The following is a 17,253-nucleotide window of genomic DNA, read 5'->3' on the forward strand; positions in this document are numbered from 1 at the left end:
TTTACATTATGATTCTCCAATCGTTGTTTGGCAGAGACTTCCTGCAACATCCTACTTGCCACAGACATGCCAAGTATCATTGCATATACTGGGTTATAAAGAAGAGCAATTTACACTTCAGTCTATACTTGCTCTGGTCCCCCTCAGAACTGGCGGCTTTATTGATTTAATAAGATTACTTGTAAATGGGAATTGAAGTAGCTCACTCGAATGTAGGAGATACTACCTCTAAAATCCAAATGGGTCTACCTAGTGTTTTTTCTCTACTGGGGGACTTTGCAAGGTGCAGCAACTTATCTTTCACTTTGGTGGCAATATTTTGAGATGTTCCATACCACGTGACCCCCAGGAATTTCACCGAGGTAATGGGCTTCTGAATTTTCATGGGGGTTTATTTCCTATTCTCTAGTTCACATGGGTCTTATTAAATCATCTAAAATACTTGCCACTTCCTGTTCAGGTCCTGATCAGATCCAATCAACATAATGGTATCAATGCAGTGGACTAGTGTGATTTTATGTGAACTGTCAAGATTATCATAATCTCTGCAGATTATATTATGGCAGAACACAGGAGTGTTGACATAGTTCTTAGGCTACTTCAGGTAAAAACAAACTGTTTCTGGTGGTCCTTGCAAACTAGTATAGAAACAGAAATATTTGCAAGTCAATAATGGCACACTAAGTGCCAGGGACTCTTGATTTGTTCCAGAAATGAGATGATATCTAAATATCAACCACAGTTGGAGTCACCTAATTAAGTTTTTGATAACATGTGGTTATTCTTTGGATCCCTCCAACTTTTGTATAGGCTGAAGGGGCAAATTGAATGGGGAGTGAGAGGTATGACTACCCTTGCTTTTTGTCACATCTTTAATGGTGAAGCTAATCTCTGAAGTTCCATCAGGGATAAGGTATTACTTGTGGTTTCCAATACTGGTAAGGGCAGGAATTTCCAGGGGCTTCCACTTGACTCATTTTTACCATAATGGCCCTCAATGGGTAAAGATTCAATGAGACCACCGCAGAACATGCAACAGAATTCTCCTGCCTCTGAGTTATCCCACCTGAGTAAGGAGAGAGCTGCCTTATGTGTCCACTCCCTCAATTACTGGCTGAGGGCTGTTCTCACATATAGGAGGAATAGAATCTGGAGGCCAGAGAGAAACCGAACAGGGCACCTGCAGCATCTGCTACAGTTATTTGGATGGGGAGGTTTCTGAGTTCTACTTTTAACGCATTGAGAAGTTAATGACATCTAGCAGGCTGTTGGATTAGTGAGTCTGAAATTGAGGAGAGAGAGTTCTAGCTCTTCCCCTATATTCCCATGGCTCTGTGCTTAGCTCTGTCATAGCATTTACTATGCTTTACTTGAATGACCTACTTATGTGCTTGCCTTTTGACCAGAATGGAAAGGGGCAGTATCTTTTTTTGTTGTTGCTTTTCTGAAGTGCCCATTCTGGGGCCTGCCACACAATAGTTGCTCATTAAGTGAAGTGCATGTTTTCCTCCTCACCAATATTCCTGTGCTGTTTTAGAAAACTCTTCCAGAAATGGTACAGTAACAGCTAATATATAACGAAGAGAGCATCAGCTGCATTTGGACACTGGCCCTGTGCCTAGTTACCTTTGGGCAGTGGGGAAAATACTCTTCCCAGGGAAAGCTGGAGTGGTTGGAGTCTATAATTAACATATAGTGTGTATGCTAATATTATATGTCCTATACTAGGATACAATGCAATGTACATGCATTTAATTGATTGTCTTGCACTCTAAAAGAACGCTAAGTCATTTATTGACACCACGTGCAATTCCTAAAACTCAAAAATTGACTGATAGTATTCATACAGAGTTTACGTTATTTCCTGAGAATAAAAACAATGAATTACTAACAGTAAGGCAAAACAGGCCAGACACAGTAGCTCACACCTGTAATCCCAGCACTTTGGGAACCTGAGGTGGGCAGATCACCTGAGGTCGGGAGTTTGAGACCAGCCTGGCCAACAAGGGGAAACCCCATCTCTACTAAAAATACAAAATATTGACGCTGCAGACCTGCGACCTAGAGCACCTCGGAGGCGGTGAATAATAGCTCTTCAAGTCTGCAATAAAAAATGGCCTCCAATAAAACTACATTGCAAAAAATGGGGAAAAAAAAAAAAACAGAATGGAAAGAGTAAAAAAGTTGAAGAGGCAGAGCCGGGAGAATTTGTGGTGGAAAAAGTACTAGATCGACGTGTAGTGAATGGGGAAAGTGGAATATTTCCTGAAGTGGAAGGGATTTACAGATGCTGACAATACTTGGGAACCTGAAGAAAATTTAGATTGTCCAGAGTTGATCGAAGCATTTCTTAACTCTCAGAAAGCTGGCAAAGAAAAAGATGGTACAAAAAGAAAATCTTTATCTGACAGTGAATCTGATGACAGCAAATCACAGAAGAAAAGAGATGCTGCTGACAAACCAAGAGGATTTGCCAGAGGTCTTGATCCGGAAAGAATAATTGATGCCACAGACAGCAGTGGAGAATTGATGTTTCTTATGAAATGGAAAGATTCTGATGAGGCAGACTTGGTGCTAGTGAAAGAGGCAAATATGAAGTGTCATCAAATTGTAATTGCTTTTTATGAAGAGAGACTAACTTGGCATTCTTGTCCAGAAGATGAAGCTCAATAATTGTTCACATTGTTTTCATATATATATATATATAAAATTTGGGTCTTGGATTTTGATTTACTAGTGTGACAAAATAACTACATCCTAATGAAAATCAAGTTTGATATGTTTGTTTTGAAAGTAGCATTGGAAGAGTTGTTGGGAATTTTTTTTGCATCCACAGCACTGGTTACTTTGAACAAATAAATAAAAGCTTTCTGTAGTTGCTTCCTTTATCAGAAAAGAAAAAAAAATACAAAAAATTAGCTGGGCATGGTCGCAGGCACCTGTAATCCCGGTTACTAGGGAGGCTGAGGTAGGAGAATTGCTTTAACCCAGGAGGTGGAGGTTCCAGTGAGCTGAGACCATGCCACCGCACTCTAGCCTGGGTGACAGAGTGAAACTCCATCTCAAAAAAAAAAAGAAAAGAAAAGAAAAAGAAAACCCAGTAAGACAAAGTATATGAATCATACTGTTTCTTATAAATAGGAAATCGATTATCACAACAAACCCGTATATGAAAGAAAATGCAGTTTGGTCTGAAATAGAATTTCAGTGTATATTTTAGAGTCATTAAAACCTAATGATCAAGTTCCTTCAGTAGCATTAACAAATAAACAGGTGTTTGATTCCCAGTACTTGTGCAACTGGTTGGGATAAGATCAGAAGTTACCATAGTTCAGTGGCTTCTGAGAACATACAGCACTCTATACTTACAAAGAAATAAAACAATAACTGCTTGGTTTACATTATTATTGCTCAATATGCTACATACTATAATTCATCAAAAATATTTATACTTTTCAATTGAGTATCCTGAGGTTTTTGTTTTGTTTCATTTTGTTTTAAATGGAATCACCGGAAGGTTAGCATAATTTGGAGCCAGAATTGCCCACACAGCTGTCAGGTTTCCTGGGCACATTGCAGATCTGAATTTGGGTCATAAACAGCTTGGAGATTTCTGACCTCAGGGGCTGTAGGGGAAATCGAATTAAGCCTGCGAGAGGTAGCACATAGCTTTCCTTCATGGTGACCCACTTTGGTTCACCTCTCAGGACAAAAAAGGAAAAGACAGCTGGGTGGCAACAGCCAAAGCCATCTGTTGTAGAAATGGGCACAGAGTTCAGATTTGCAAGGACAGGGCAATATAAAAACAAAAGCAAAGAGAAAGAAATAGGTAATTACTGAAATATCCTTGTAAGAAATAAACAGGCAATGTTAATTCTTATCCAAACATTTTATGAATGTAATATTCATCAAATGTTATTGATGCTGATCCTTGGGCTTGGCAACAACATTCTTGGTATGCAAAATTTGTTTATATAGTTTGTGTGCAGGTTGGTTCATCCAATTACCTAATAAGGACAAGGTTCAGTTTTCATATTGGCCAGTTAGCTCTGTACAGAGAAAAGCTCCGCTGCTTTGCTCTAGCTTGTATGCTATCCAATTCAGGTCTCTTCTAAGCACGGGTTTTGATCATGTGAATAGTTTGGAATACACTGTTACAATTATTGGAAGAACAACTTAAAACAATGTTTTCTTTTATATGGGTAAGAAGATAAGTGACAATAAGAAATACTAGTTACCCTTACCAAGCCCTTATCACAAACTATGTTGCACTTAAGCTGTCTCTCTCTCTATTGTTTCATTTAATCCTTATAAAACTGCCATTTTTCAGGTAAGGAAACGGGCTTTGAAAAGTTAAGTAGCTTGACATATAAGTCATATAGAGATAAAATAGTAAAGCTGAAATTTGAACCCAAGATAATAATTTACATTTGCTTAGCATTTTATGGTTTACTAATTGTGTTTACATACATTCTTTCACTTAATCTTCCCAGACAGTCTTGTGAGATAGTCAGTAGTTATAACCTTACTTTTACAAATGCGGGAGAGGGGGCTTTCAGAGGTCACTCAGCTAGCAGATGTCAGAGCCAATACAAAAAGTCGAGTGTGCTGATTCCAGGTTTCAAGATCTTTTAACTATTAGACAGCCAAGGTCTGGGATATGTGTATTTATTGTGAAGTTCAAGTCTGTATAGTACAAAATGAAATGTAGATTTCATAATTATCCAGATTATTCAGGCTTTAGAGGGTCCAGATGCTTCATTTTTGTTTAATGAAATTAACAACATAACCGGAGAGGGGGAGTGGGTGGGAGGGGGTGAATAATGAGAAATTACTTTTAATGGGTACAATGTATATTACTCAGGTGATGGATACCCCAAAAGTCCTGATTTCACCATTATACAATCTATGCATGTAACAAAATTACACTTGTATCCCATACATTTATAGAAATTTAAACACACACACACAAAAGACCTTCATATTTACCCACTCTAGAAGTTGTGTAGTTAACTGATTAAAATCACATGGAATGTATTTTCTTTTTTCTATTTTAATGTTTATATATTAGCTATACAATAAGTTCTTATTTAATGTCATTGATAGAGTCTTGGAAACTTCAACTTTAAGGGAAATGAGGTATAATAAAATGAATTTTACCATAGGCTAATTGATACAAAAAACAGTTAAGTTTCTACAGCATATTTCTTGCCACAAAAAAAAAATCACCAAACTTCTAAATAAAGATCTCAGACACTTCTAATATTAAACATTAAAATAAATGTGAGCTATTTAAAAGAAAGAAATTAAGAATATAAATAAAATGTTACCAGTGAAGCATATGGAATATTATAAACAAATTTTTCTAGAGATGGGAGGGGGGGGTGTCTCACTATTTTGCCTAGGCTGGTCTTGAACTACTGGTCCCAAGCGATCCTCCTGCCTCAGACTTCCAAAGGGCTGTGATTATGGGCACGAGTCATCACAACTGGCCAGACTATATATTTTTATACAATGGAATTATATGGCAATAAAATTTACTATGGCTATAGGCAAACATGGATGAAGCCAAAAACGAAGTTGGAAAAAAAAGTCACAGAAAAATATACTCAGTGTGATTTCACTTATATAAACTTTAAAAACTAAACAACATATTATTTAGGGATACAGATAAACTATTTTTAAAAGGAAGGGAATGATTAACTGAATATTTGGTACTAGGGTTACTTTCGGAGAGAGAGAGAGAGTAGGGGATGTGATCCAGGAAGAGCATCCAGAGGTTTCAGATTATATTCTATTGATTAACTTGGGTAGTGGATACATGATTACTTGTTTTATTGATGGTATTTACTTATTTATATTTTTAGAGAGAGGGTCCTGCTTTGTTGCCCAGGCCAGAGTGCAGTGGCTCAAACATAGCTTACTGCAGCCTTCAACTCCTGCCTCAGCCTCCTGAGTAGCTAGGACTACAGGTATGCACCACCATGCCTGGCAAATTTAAAAAAAGTTTTGTAGATATGAGGTCTCTCTATGTTGCTCAGGCCGGTCTTGAACTCCTGGCCTCAAGTGAACCTCCCTCCTTGGCTTCCCAGAGTACTGGATTACAGGTGTGAGCTACCTTGCCCAGCCTTTATTAATGGTCTTTACATTGAACATACATATACTCTCTTGTTTGTGTATTTTACAATACAATTATATATATATACACACACACACATATATATATATATCAATCAGAAAAGAGACCAGAAGAATGTACATTACCACAATAACATTAGTTGTATTAGATTGTTTGGTTACAGGTGATTTTATTTTTCTTTTTCCACATTTTCTGTACTGTGCTATTATTACTTTCATGATTAAAATAAGTAACCCTGGCCAGGAGTAGTGGCTCACGCCTGGTAATCCCAGCACTTTGGGAGGCCGAGGTGGGCGGATCATGAGGTCAGGAGATCAAGACCATCCTGGCTAACATGATGAAACCCTGTCTCTACTAAAAATACAAAAAAATTAGCCGGGTGTGGTAGTGGGTGCCTGTACTCCCAGCTACTTGGGAGTCTGAGGCAGGAGAATGGCGTGAACCTGGAAGGTAGAGGTTGCAGTGACCCGAGATTGTGCCACTGTACTCCAGCCTGGGCGACAGAACCAGACTCCATCTCAAAAAAAAAAAAAAAAAAAAAATATATATATATATATATATATATATGTGTGTGTGTGTGTATATATATATATATGAAAGATGGAAGGCCGGGCGCGGTGGCTCAAGCCTGTAATCCCAGCACTTTGGGAGGCCGAGGCGGGCGGATCACGAGGTCAGGAGATCGAGACCATCCTGGCGAACACGGTGAAACCCCGTCTCTGCTAAAAAATACAAAAAAACTAGCCGGGCGAGGTGGCGGGGGCCTGTAGTCCCAGCTACTCGGGAGGCCGAGGCAGGAGAATGGCGTAAACCCGGGAGGCAGAGCTTGCAGTGAGCTGAGATCCGGCCACTGCACTCCAGCCTGGGCGACAGAGCAAGACTCCGTCTCAAAAAAAAAAAAAAAAAAAAAAAGAAAGATGTAGTTAGTCTGAAGTAAAATAGACCACTTAAGGATTTATTATTCTATGTGGAATAATATGTGGAAAATAAATGTGGAAAAAGAAAACCAAAATCACCTGTAACCAAACAATCCAATACAACTAATGTTGTTGTGGTAATGTACATTTTTCTGGTCTCTACTCAGGAGGCTGAGGCTAGAGAATCACTTGAACCTGGGAGGCGGAGGTTGCAGTGAGCTGAGATCGCGCCATTGCACTCCAGCCTGGGCAACAAGAGTGAAGATCTGTCTCAAAAAAAAAAAAAAAAAGAAGAAGAAGAAGAAATAAAGTAAAATAATTAACCCTTACAGGGAAATGGCAATAATCTCACTTAGCCTAAACAAGTGAAAAGTATAACCTGAAGCAGTTTTAGTTAGGATAATGGGTTTCACAAATATACCGGAAGCACCAATGTCAAAAGGACATCCGGAAGGTGGAAGTTCTACCCACGTGTACTCTTGAGTTGCTTCGATGTTGTTAATCTGTTCTTGTGCAGAACTGCTCATTCTTAAAAATATACAAAACATTCTGAGTTGAAAGAAGACAGTCACACAGTGAAATCTCTCTCTCCCTCCTGAGACAACTATCCTCTCTGTTTTGCTGCTATCCTTTCTACACACTGCTATCGTTGGGAAACTTGCACAACAGTATTGTGATTTATAATTCTGCTCTCTCCCATTAGGCTCTGAGTTCTCTGAGAGTAGAGTCTAAACCATAGTCATTTTGTATCTACTGTTTCCTCCACTATGTCTGGAATAATTAGCTGCCCAGACAACTTTTATTAAACTGAACAAAAGAAGCAATGAAGATTTTTAAATGCTACATTTATAAGACACATGGCTATGGAAACCTGAATATTCTTGGAAGCTAATCTTCCCGCAGAATGAGTCAATATGTTTCTGTCCTGTTTAAATACAAAATCTTGAGATAGTATATTATTTATGTCCATCATAAAAACTTAACAAATATTGCACAACACAATAAGCACAATAAATTCGTAACTTCTGGCACATTTCAAAAGAAGTTTCTTTTCTATGAACTCTTTTTGTCCACCTCTTACCATCTCTACCTCCTAGAATCCAGCACAGGCTGTAAACCTCAAACCTGTTATTTTTAGCAGTGAGTTAGCAGAGGGCCTTGACTTCCTCTTAGAATGATGGTATGCAGCTTCTGAGAATATAACAGCAGAGCTAATAATGGTAGAATCATCAGAGTATTTGCTGATTACCATCTTCTGTTATAAAGACTTTAAAAACCCTTCCTTGTCGTAAGGTGGAAAAGAAGCCACATGTCTGCAAAATAGTCCTTATCAGGAGGAATAGGAACACAGCACAATTTCTTTCTGGCCCCTAAACATTTGCAAACTACTGATACAACACACTCACATGATGTCTCAGATCTTTAGACACCTCCCCCAGGCAGAAAAGAAGGAGCCTCATTTTACTTTCCCTGCTGGCTTTCCTGAGATTTGAGTGGTGGGACTGTGTTGAAACTGGCTGGCTTTTTTAAAGAAACATGTTAATTCAAAACTCTAGGGTAAGGGTAGTTGATCCTGGTAGGCCTGGTCTGTCTAGACAGTTTCTTTTCAGATTAGTTTGACAGAGATAAGATAAGATTTCTCAAAAGCATATTTGCTTTCTATTGAAGAAAAACAAAAAACAAAGGAAACACACCCCCCCACCCTACCCCCACACATGTATGCAGGTGACCAGTGATTAAATTTCCTAATAAAACACCCAATCCCAATTGCCTGTGCTTAAACTAACCTAAACTACTGATGCAGCCATTTTGAGTGAACTTAATAGGAAACATAGCCAAATAGATCTTCTTCCTGGTATTCGAGAAGAAGGAAAATAAAACAATTCAGATATAAGCTTGATCTATGTAACATAGTCACTACGCTTGATTTATGTAACATAGTAACTATATGTCACTGTAAAATAGTGGTTAAGAGTGTGGATACTAGAGTCAGATTGTCTAGGTTTGAGCACCGATTCCACCACTGTCTAACTGTGGGATTAAGTTACATAAACTCCCTGGGCCTCTATTTCTGGGTCTGTGTGATGGTACTTACCACTTGTGTGTGTTACAGGCACTAAAGTTATGTCAGGACATATAAATCACGAATATGGTGCTTGACAGCTTCATTATTGATTACTACATGTAGATTATTATAAAGCTAATGAAATTTAGCTTCAGGGGACCTCATTTGCACAGACTCTCTCCAAGTTCTCAGGAGTGGCTCCAGCAGAGTGTTCATGTGATGGTTAATTTTATGTCAACTTGACTGAACTAAGGGATGCCCAGGTAGCTGGTAAAACACATTATTTTGGGGTGTATCTATGAAAGCATTTCCAGAAGAGAAGGGCATTTGGATCAGTAGGCTAGTAAAGAAGACCACCCTCGCCAATGTGGGTGGGCATTATCCACTATGCTGATGGCCTGAACAGAACAAAACGGCAGAGGAGAAGGGTGAATTTTCCCTTGTTGCTTGAGCTGGGACATTCATCTTCTCCGGCCTTGGATATCAGTGCTCCTGACTCTCAGGCCTTTGGACTTGCACTGGGACTTAACACTATTGGTTTCCCTGGTTCTCAGGCCTTTGGGTCTTGTACTGGAACTACACCACCTGGTTTCATGGGCCTCCAGCTTGCAGACAGCAGATTGTGGGATTTCTCAGCTTCCATAATTGCACAAGCCAATCCCTCATTATAAATCTCCTTCTATGTACAGTCATGCATTGCTTAATGATGAAGATAAGTTTTGAGAAATGAATTATTAGGCAATTTTATTATTGTGTAAACATCATAGAGTGTACTTACACAAATTTTGGTAGTATAGCTTACTACACACCTAAGCTATATGGTATAACCTACTGTCCTAGGCTACAAATCTTTGCAGTATGTTAGTGTACAGAATACTGTAGATAACGCTAACACAATGGTAAATATTTGTGTATTTAAACATATCTAAACAGATAAAAGCTACAGTAAAAATACAATGTTATAATATTATGGAACCACTGTTATATATATGGTGTGTTACTGATCAAAACATCATTTTGCTGTGCACGACTATATATCTATATATATCCTATTGGCTTTGTTTCTCTTGAGAACCCTGACTGATATAGTTCACATATATATTTTTTTGAGTTTTGTGAAAGTAAGTGATTTTAACTACAATCAGTTAAGGCTGCTATCTTTCTCCATGTCAAATTTCACTGTATCACTTTCCCTTGAATTCAGAGGTGCTTGAGTGTCTACCAGCATTTTGGGGATCTAAGGGGAAGTAGAGTTGAGAACATATCATTTAACTAAAATTTAAAAACACATTTTGGATTGTTCCAATAAAACAATGAGAAATTATAAAATCCTAATTTGGATATAAAAGAAAGGTGCTCTGTTTTGTTATCTAAAAGTGCTTTTAATGAAGAACTAAGCGAAAATTTACATAAAAAGTTAATGGGATATGAAATAAAAGTGATAAAAATGCATGACGAGATTTGCTTCTTGTTCAGATACCAAGAAGCAAACTATGTATAATACTTTTTTTCCAGATCATTCGAAAACCAGTACTTCCTTAGAAGGAAAAGAGAAATTTTTAGAAGTAATGGGTAAACTCTTGGATTGTTTGATATTCTATTAAGAGGAAGGAATCATAAAATCATTTAAAAATATAGAAATTTCTTGCTGATTTGATACAAAATACTGACACTGACAAAGATGACATAAACCTCAAAATATGCTTCTGCAATAAAGAAACAGATGAGAAGCTAAATAATGAGTCTGTCCGTTTTCACTGGTATCCTGGATTTTTTATAGCTCGTATGCAGAAAAAGCTTGGTAAAGATTTTCCCAAATCTGATATCAACCATAAAATACACTATGGTATTAATAATGAATTATAAAACTGAAATAAACATTTAAAACAGCAACAATTTTTTAAAAACAAAAGTTGATTAGCCATGTTAGAGGAAAAACTAAATTTTAAAAAATGTTCTCTACAGAAAATTATATTAATATGTTATTATCATATGAAGAAGTGATCAGAGAGCATACAGCCAAAAATATTGGTAAAAAAGTTATATAGCCATATGTCAGGCAGTTTATTAATAAAAAAATATTATGGGATTTTCCAGATTTTGTGTGTTTGTGAATGTAAAAGATGTTTTTCCAGATATGGTCATCACAGTATCTCCTATCCCACATGCTCTTGTGATAAGGTGATTGACAGCTCTCATTGAGAGGTGGAATCTATGTTCCTTCTCTTTGAACCTGAGCAGATGTGACTATAGCTGAAAGGACGTTGCGGTTGATACAATAAAGGTCCCTCAAAAATGTCCACATCCTATTCCTCACCACCTGTGAATATGTTATGTAATATAGCAAGATGGAATTAAGGTTGCAAATCTGACCTTTTTTCTTTTCTTTTTTCTGTTTTTTTTTTTTTTTTTTTTTTTTTTTTTGAGACAGGGTCTTTCTCTGTCACCCAGCCTAGAGTGCAGTGGCGTGAACATGGCTCACTGCAACCTTGACCGGGACTCAAGTGATTCTCCCACCTCAGCCTCCGAAGCTGAGACTACAGGCACATGCCACCATGCCTGGCTAATTTTTAAAATTTTTGTGGAGATAACATCTTGCCATGTTGCCCAGGCTGGTCTAGAACCCCTGGGCTCAGGCAATCCTCCCACCTCGGCCTCCCAAAGTGCAGGAATTACAGACATGAGCCACCATGCCCAAACTTTTCTTTTTCTCAAAAATACAGAACACTTCACAAATTTGCCTGCCATCCTTGCATGGGGGCCATGCTAATCTTCTCTGTAACATTCCAATTTTAATATATGTGGTGGCTCGCGCCTGTAATCCCAGCACTTTGAGAGGCTGAAGTGGGCAGATCACCTGAGGTCAGGAATTCAAAACCAACCTGGCCAAGAGGGCAAAACCCCGTCTCTACCAAAAATACAAAAATTAGCAGGGCGTGGTGGTGCACACCTATAATTCCAGCTACTTGGGAGGCTGAGACAGGAGAATCACTTGAACCCAGGAGGCAGACGTTGCAGTGAGCTGAGATTGTGCCACTGCACTCCAGCCTGGGTGACAGAGTAAGACTCCATCTCAAAACAAACAAACAAAAAACCCCCCACACAAAAACAAACCCAAAAAAACCCCAAAAACAAACAAAAAAAACCAATTTTAATATTTGTGATGCTGAAGGAAGCACCAGCTGACCTTGAGATGGTGAGACTATACTGGACTATTCAGGTGGGCCCAATATAATCACTAAGGTCCTTGTAGTTGGAAGTGGGAGGCAGAAGAGTCAGAGTCAAGAGAGATCTGTAGATGCCATGATGCTGGCTTTAAAGATGGAGGAAGGGTCACAAGCCAAGGAATGCAGGTGGCCTGTAGATGCTGGAAAAGGCAAGAAAATGCATACTCTCTAGAGCCTTCAGAAGGACTGCAGCCCTGCTGCCACCTTGATTTTAACCCAGTGAGGCCCATTTCGAACTTCTGACCTCCAGAACTATAATATGATAAACATTTGTTGTTTTAAATCCCTAAATTTGTGGTAATTTCCTAGACCATCAGTGTGAAACTAATACAGATGCTATTTGACTGCCAAGGCTGGTTCGTAAAAGGAGACACAGTGTTCACCTGATTTTCTTCAGGCCCTGACACCATGCCATGAGGAAACAGAAAGACCACGTGGAGTGGTTACATGTAAGTGTTCCATCCACCAGCCTCAGCTGAGGTCCCAGCCCACAGTCAGCATCACTCCAGACACGTTGAGTGGCAGCAAGATGATACCAGCCGCAGTTACCATCTGATTACAACTTCATAAGAAACCCTGAGCAAGGGCTGCCCAGCTGAGCTCAACCAACGCCCAGACCTCTGGGTGATGATAATAAAATTATTGTTGTTTTGAGTCACTAACTTTTGGGGTGATTCATTGTATAGCAGTAGATAGCTGGAGCAGTGAGTATATAACAACTTTTAAAAATTGACACTTTGTCTTGAATTGTCTCGTTTTAAATAAGTATTCACTTTCATATTTAATTTTGTATTTGTAAATCCTACCTTTTTTCCTAGAGAGAGCCCCTCCAAATAGTAAAGCTTCAAACCTACTGCCTTAAATCTGGTTCTACTTCTGCACGTAGCCACAATTTCTTATTCTGAATGTGGTAGAAAACATAAAAATATATGTAATTAAACAGACCTGAGGATCTTTGATATAAAGCAGTCTTTCCTTTCTTCTGAGACAGAGTCTCGCTCTGTCACTGGGCTGAAGTGCAGTGGCGCGATCTCGGTTCACTGCAACCTCTACTTCCTGGGTTTAAGTGATTCTCCTGTCTCAGTCTCCCAAGTAGCTGGGACTACAGGCGTGCACCACCACCCCCAGCTAATTTTTGTATTTTTAGTAGAGACAGGGTTTCACCAGCAGTCTTTATTTTTAAAGTTAAAAAAAAAAAAAAACTTTCACTTTGAAAACACTTTAAAATGTTAACAGAAGCAAATTTTAAGCTTTTTTTTTTTTTTTAATACTTTAAGTTCTAGGGTACATGTGCACAACATAAAGGTTTGTTACATATGTATACACGTGCCATGTTGGTGTGCTGCACCCATTAACTTTTAAGCTTATATCACTTATCCATATCACTTTAAACATCAATTGCCTTTTCATTTGAGATTAAAAAAGAGATCATGACTCTCACAGACAGTAAAACTTATTTTGGAAATACGATGATATAGTCAACAGATGTATCCTAAGTTACTCTTTGCTGACAATGTCAACTTCATATAGCATTGTGATGTCAAGAAAAGACAGGAAATCTGAGTTAGGTCATGGTTCTTGGAACAAACCATGAAGGAAAAATGTGTTATGTAAAGAAGCATGTATAATGTTCCAGAATGTAGCCTAGGCCACTTAAAATATATTTTAAGATGATTTTGAGATGATTAGTTCTGATTTCTGGCATTGCCAAATTCTCAGTTCACTCTCCTCTGCCAGCCTTTTCACATCATGTCCAAGCTACTTCATTTATTTCAATTGATTCTTCCTGTAAAAGAGGGAGCACTGGATAACAAAGTACTGAGTCGGGCTTCAGAGTCCACGGAGCATTGACTTCTCAAGTCCTCAGGTTGCAGAGATAGTTTATACAAGGCTAACTCTCTTGCAGGCTAGTAGAACTGGGAGGGGCTAAACTGGGTGGCTGGAAAAACTGGTCCTCTTGCTCTAGTCATTCAGATGGTATCTACAGTGTGGATAATTTCCACAATTCCAAAGCCAACCCTACATAGATAAACACTATGAATGTTTATGAATATGGCCAACCCTTGCACAAACACTCTTCCAAAAAAACAGGGCATGCTTCTAGCATTAACAACAAAAGCAACAAAATATACAGTAAATGGATTGTAAAATGTTGATTTCAAATTTGAGATGATCTTGTTCGTGGGAAAATCAGAAAGGAGAATATATGAGATGCCTCACTGACTTATTCTACTGATTGCTCGAAGAAAGAGATTAATCATCTGCTATATAAATCATCTCATTCTTCCAGGTTCTGATTTAAAAATGAGCTCTTGGTTGAAAAATCTGCATCACTTTAAGATGGCACCCTATGCTACTATGCTATATCTTCCCTGTTCCTCTTCCTCGGAGAGGCATTCCTGTCTCCATTGAAGGTTCTGTGAAGCAGGACTTATCTAAGCAGGAAGTTTGGGGCTGCAAACCACTTTTTTTTTTTTTTTTTTTGAGATAGGGTTTTGCTCTGTTGCCCAGGCTGGAGTGCAGTGACATCATCATGGCTCACTGTAGACCTCCCAGGCTCAAGCAATCTTCTTGCCTCAGTCTCCCATGTAGTTGGGACTACAGGTGCATGCCACCATGCCCAGATAATTTTTTAAATCTTTTGTAGAGATGAAGTCTTGCTATGTTGCCCAGGCTGGTCCTGAACTCCTGGGCTCAAGTGATCCTCCCACCTCAGCCTCCGAAAGTGCTGGGATTCCAGGTGTGAACCACTGTGCTCAGCCTAATGACAGAAGACAGCCCAGCCAGGGACTCAGCAATAGTGAGTAGACAGGGAGGGGGAGTATGGCCTCATGTCAGCTTTACATATCCTTATCCTCAGGTTCTTTCCTTTCGGGGCTGCTTTCCACCAGACTTCTTTGATGAGGTTAGGGATAATCCCTTCCTTTCCCTTCATGAAGTTACAACATGGTGAAAAATTCCAACAGCCTAGAAATATATAGCTAGTTGCTTTCACAAACATTTGTATTCAGTCATCACATATGAAGCAGACACAATTACCTCTGGCTTTTTGTTTGCCTCAGGTTAGAAAGCTGAGGCTCAAGACCATCAGAATTATTCAAGGTATTCAAGGCACCATCTCTAATGAGTAGGAAAGCTGGGACACAAGGCCAGTTTGATCCAAGGCCAGTGCTTTTGCCCTATACCTCAGACATACCAGGGTATATTCTGGGGCCTTGTTTTATTTACGTATTTTTGTATCCCTGATGCCTAGTAGGGTGCCTGGCACTCAATCTGTATTGATTAACTTTCGATTGAATAAAAAGCTAGGATTTATTGTCAAAAACTGTATCTCTGAGGAGAAAGATGAGATTTGGAAAGTTGTAGCAATTTTGATGCCTTATGAAGTTCAGGGAAGTCTAAGTCATTTAGAGAAGTACTACAGCTGTCCCATGGGAGTGCCCTATTTTCACGGTAGAAGCGTAAGTGTGAGCAGGTTTGCAGGACACTTGTCAGGAGTCAGGGATTCACTAAATGTAGTCATTGTTTCTGTGTGGGCACTCCCTGCTTATTACCCATTCTGTGAGCACCTTTTAGCTTCAGTCTCACATGTCACCAAGGACAATGGGCTGCACATCAGGCCTTCATGAGGTTATTGGTGACAGTATCACTCAACCCCACAGAACCCCTACCATGTACTGTAGAAGATCAAGTATCTTAAATTGTCTGGAAGTTCTTGGGGGCTGCCAGGTTTCTGATTTCCTTATTTTGTACGTATGCAAGATATAGGAAATTTGCCCTCCAGAAAGCTCCGGAAAGGCTAATGGGTAAAGCCTGATTAGCCTAAGGGGAATAATGTCTTTTTTCATAAATAACACTTTCACCTCCAGCAAGGTAAGCCAAGGTGATAAGGACAAATAGAATGAGGATAATTTTTTTAAAAGATATATTAACAAACAAAAAATTCTGCAAAGTAAACAGAGAAAACCTACATAATCCCCCAAGCCCATTTCCCAAGAATATCATCATCCTTAAAATGAGGTGTTTAAAAAAGAGGATGCGGTATTAATAACTACTGGATCTATATTTTTAATGACTGCTTTCCTTTAATCTTAAAGAGATAAGTGGACTAAAGTGGATAAAGGGTTCCATCTTGGACAACCTGATCAGTCTTTTCTTCTGTGCTGAGCAGGGCGTGCCAAGAGCAGGAAATTCGGCACCATTTACAAAGCTTTTCTTGTCTTACTCTCAGAGAAAGCCATCACTGTTCACATCATTCAAGAGGCTGTCTGTAAAAGGACACATAAAATACCAGTTATGAAATATATAGTACACATTTAGTATAGCTTCATAACATTTAGTGATCTAAGCAGCAAGATGACTATGTCAAATAAAAGTTATCACTTATTTATGTTTAAAAGATCAAATAAGCATTGGATAAAATTATGTAGCCTAAGCAAAGGGCAATTTCTCAATCTTTTTGTTTTATATAGTCTGTTATTTTTAAATTCTACCACATAAATTTGCATTTCCTCTTTCACATCACTTATAAACTAACGTATGTTCCTTTTTTTACCTTTGCCTTCTTGAAAAAAACATCCCCAGTCTCCTTCATGCTTTGATCACGAACTCTCATTTCTCTGGTGGTGGACAGTTGGTGGAGCTGCTGTCTGTGGGCCCCGTTCACTCAGCCTTTTGATGCTCTGTACAATGAGCTGTCATCTCTGTAATTTTAATCTTAGCTCTAGTCTCCAAGTTAGTTTCATGTTCCTATTATGTTTATCAGCATAGATTTCCAGCAAGATGATTATGCCAAGTAAAAGTTATCACTTAATGTTTAAAAGATAAAATAAGCATTGGATAAAATTATGTAGCCTGCAAATCATTTAAAACTAGTGTGCTAATTTTACCTTATTTTCCAAAATG

General features: G+C 38.7%; 1 non-coding gene and 1 pseudogene across 1 annotated transcript; one reads left to right on the top strand and one right to left on the bottom strand.

Annotated features, from left to right (window-relative positions):
* The first annotated feature begins 2,098 nt into the window (after nt 1–2,098).
* Nucleotides 2,099–2,688, top strand: LOC105477246 (chromobox protein homolog 3 pseudogene; annotated as a pseudogene).
* Nucleotides 2,689–11,834: 9,146 nt separating this feature from the next.
* On the bottom strand, nt 11,835–11,936 carry LOC112425844 (U6 spliceosomal RNA). Its single transcript, XR_003017000.1, has one exon. It is a non-coding gene; the product is annotated as a U6 spliceosomal RNA (small nuclear RNA).
* Nucleotides 11,937–17,253: the final 5,317 nt, after the last annotated feature.

This window comes from Macaca nemestrina, chromosome 3 (assembly GCF_043159975.1).
Source record: "Macaca nemestrina isolate mMacNem1 chromosome 3, mMacNem.hap1, whole genome shotgun sequence".
Classification (NCBI taxonomy): domain Eukaryota; kingdom Metazoa; phylum Chordata; class Mammalia; order Primates; family Cercopithecidae; genus Macaca; species Macaca nemestrina.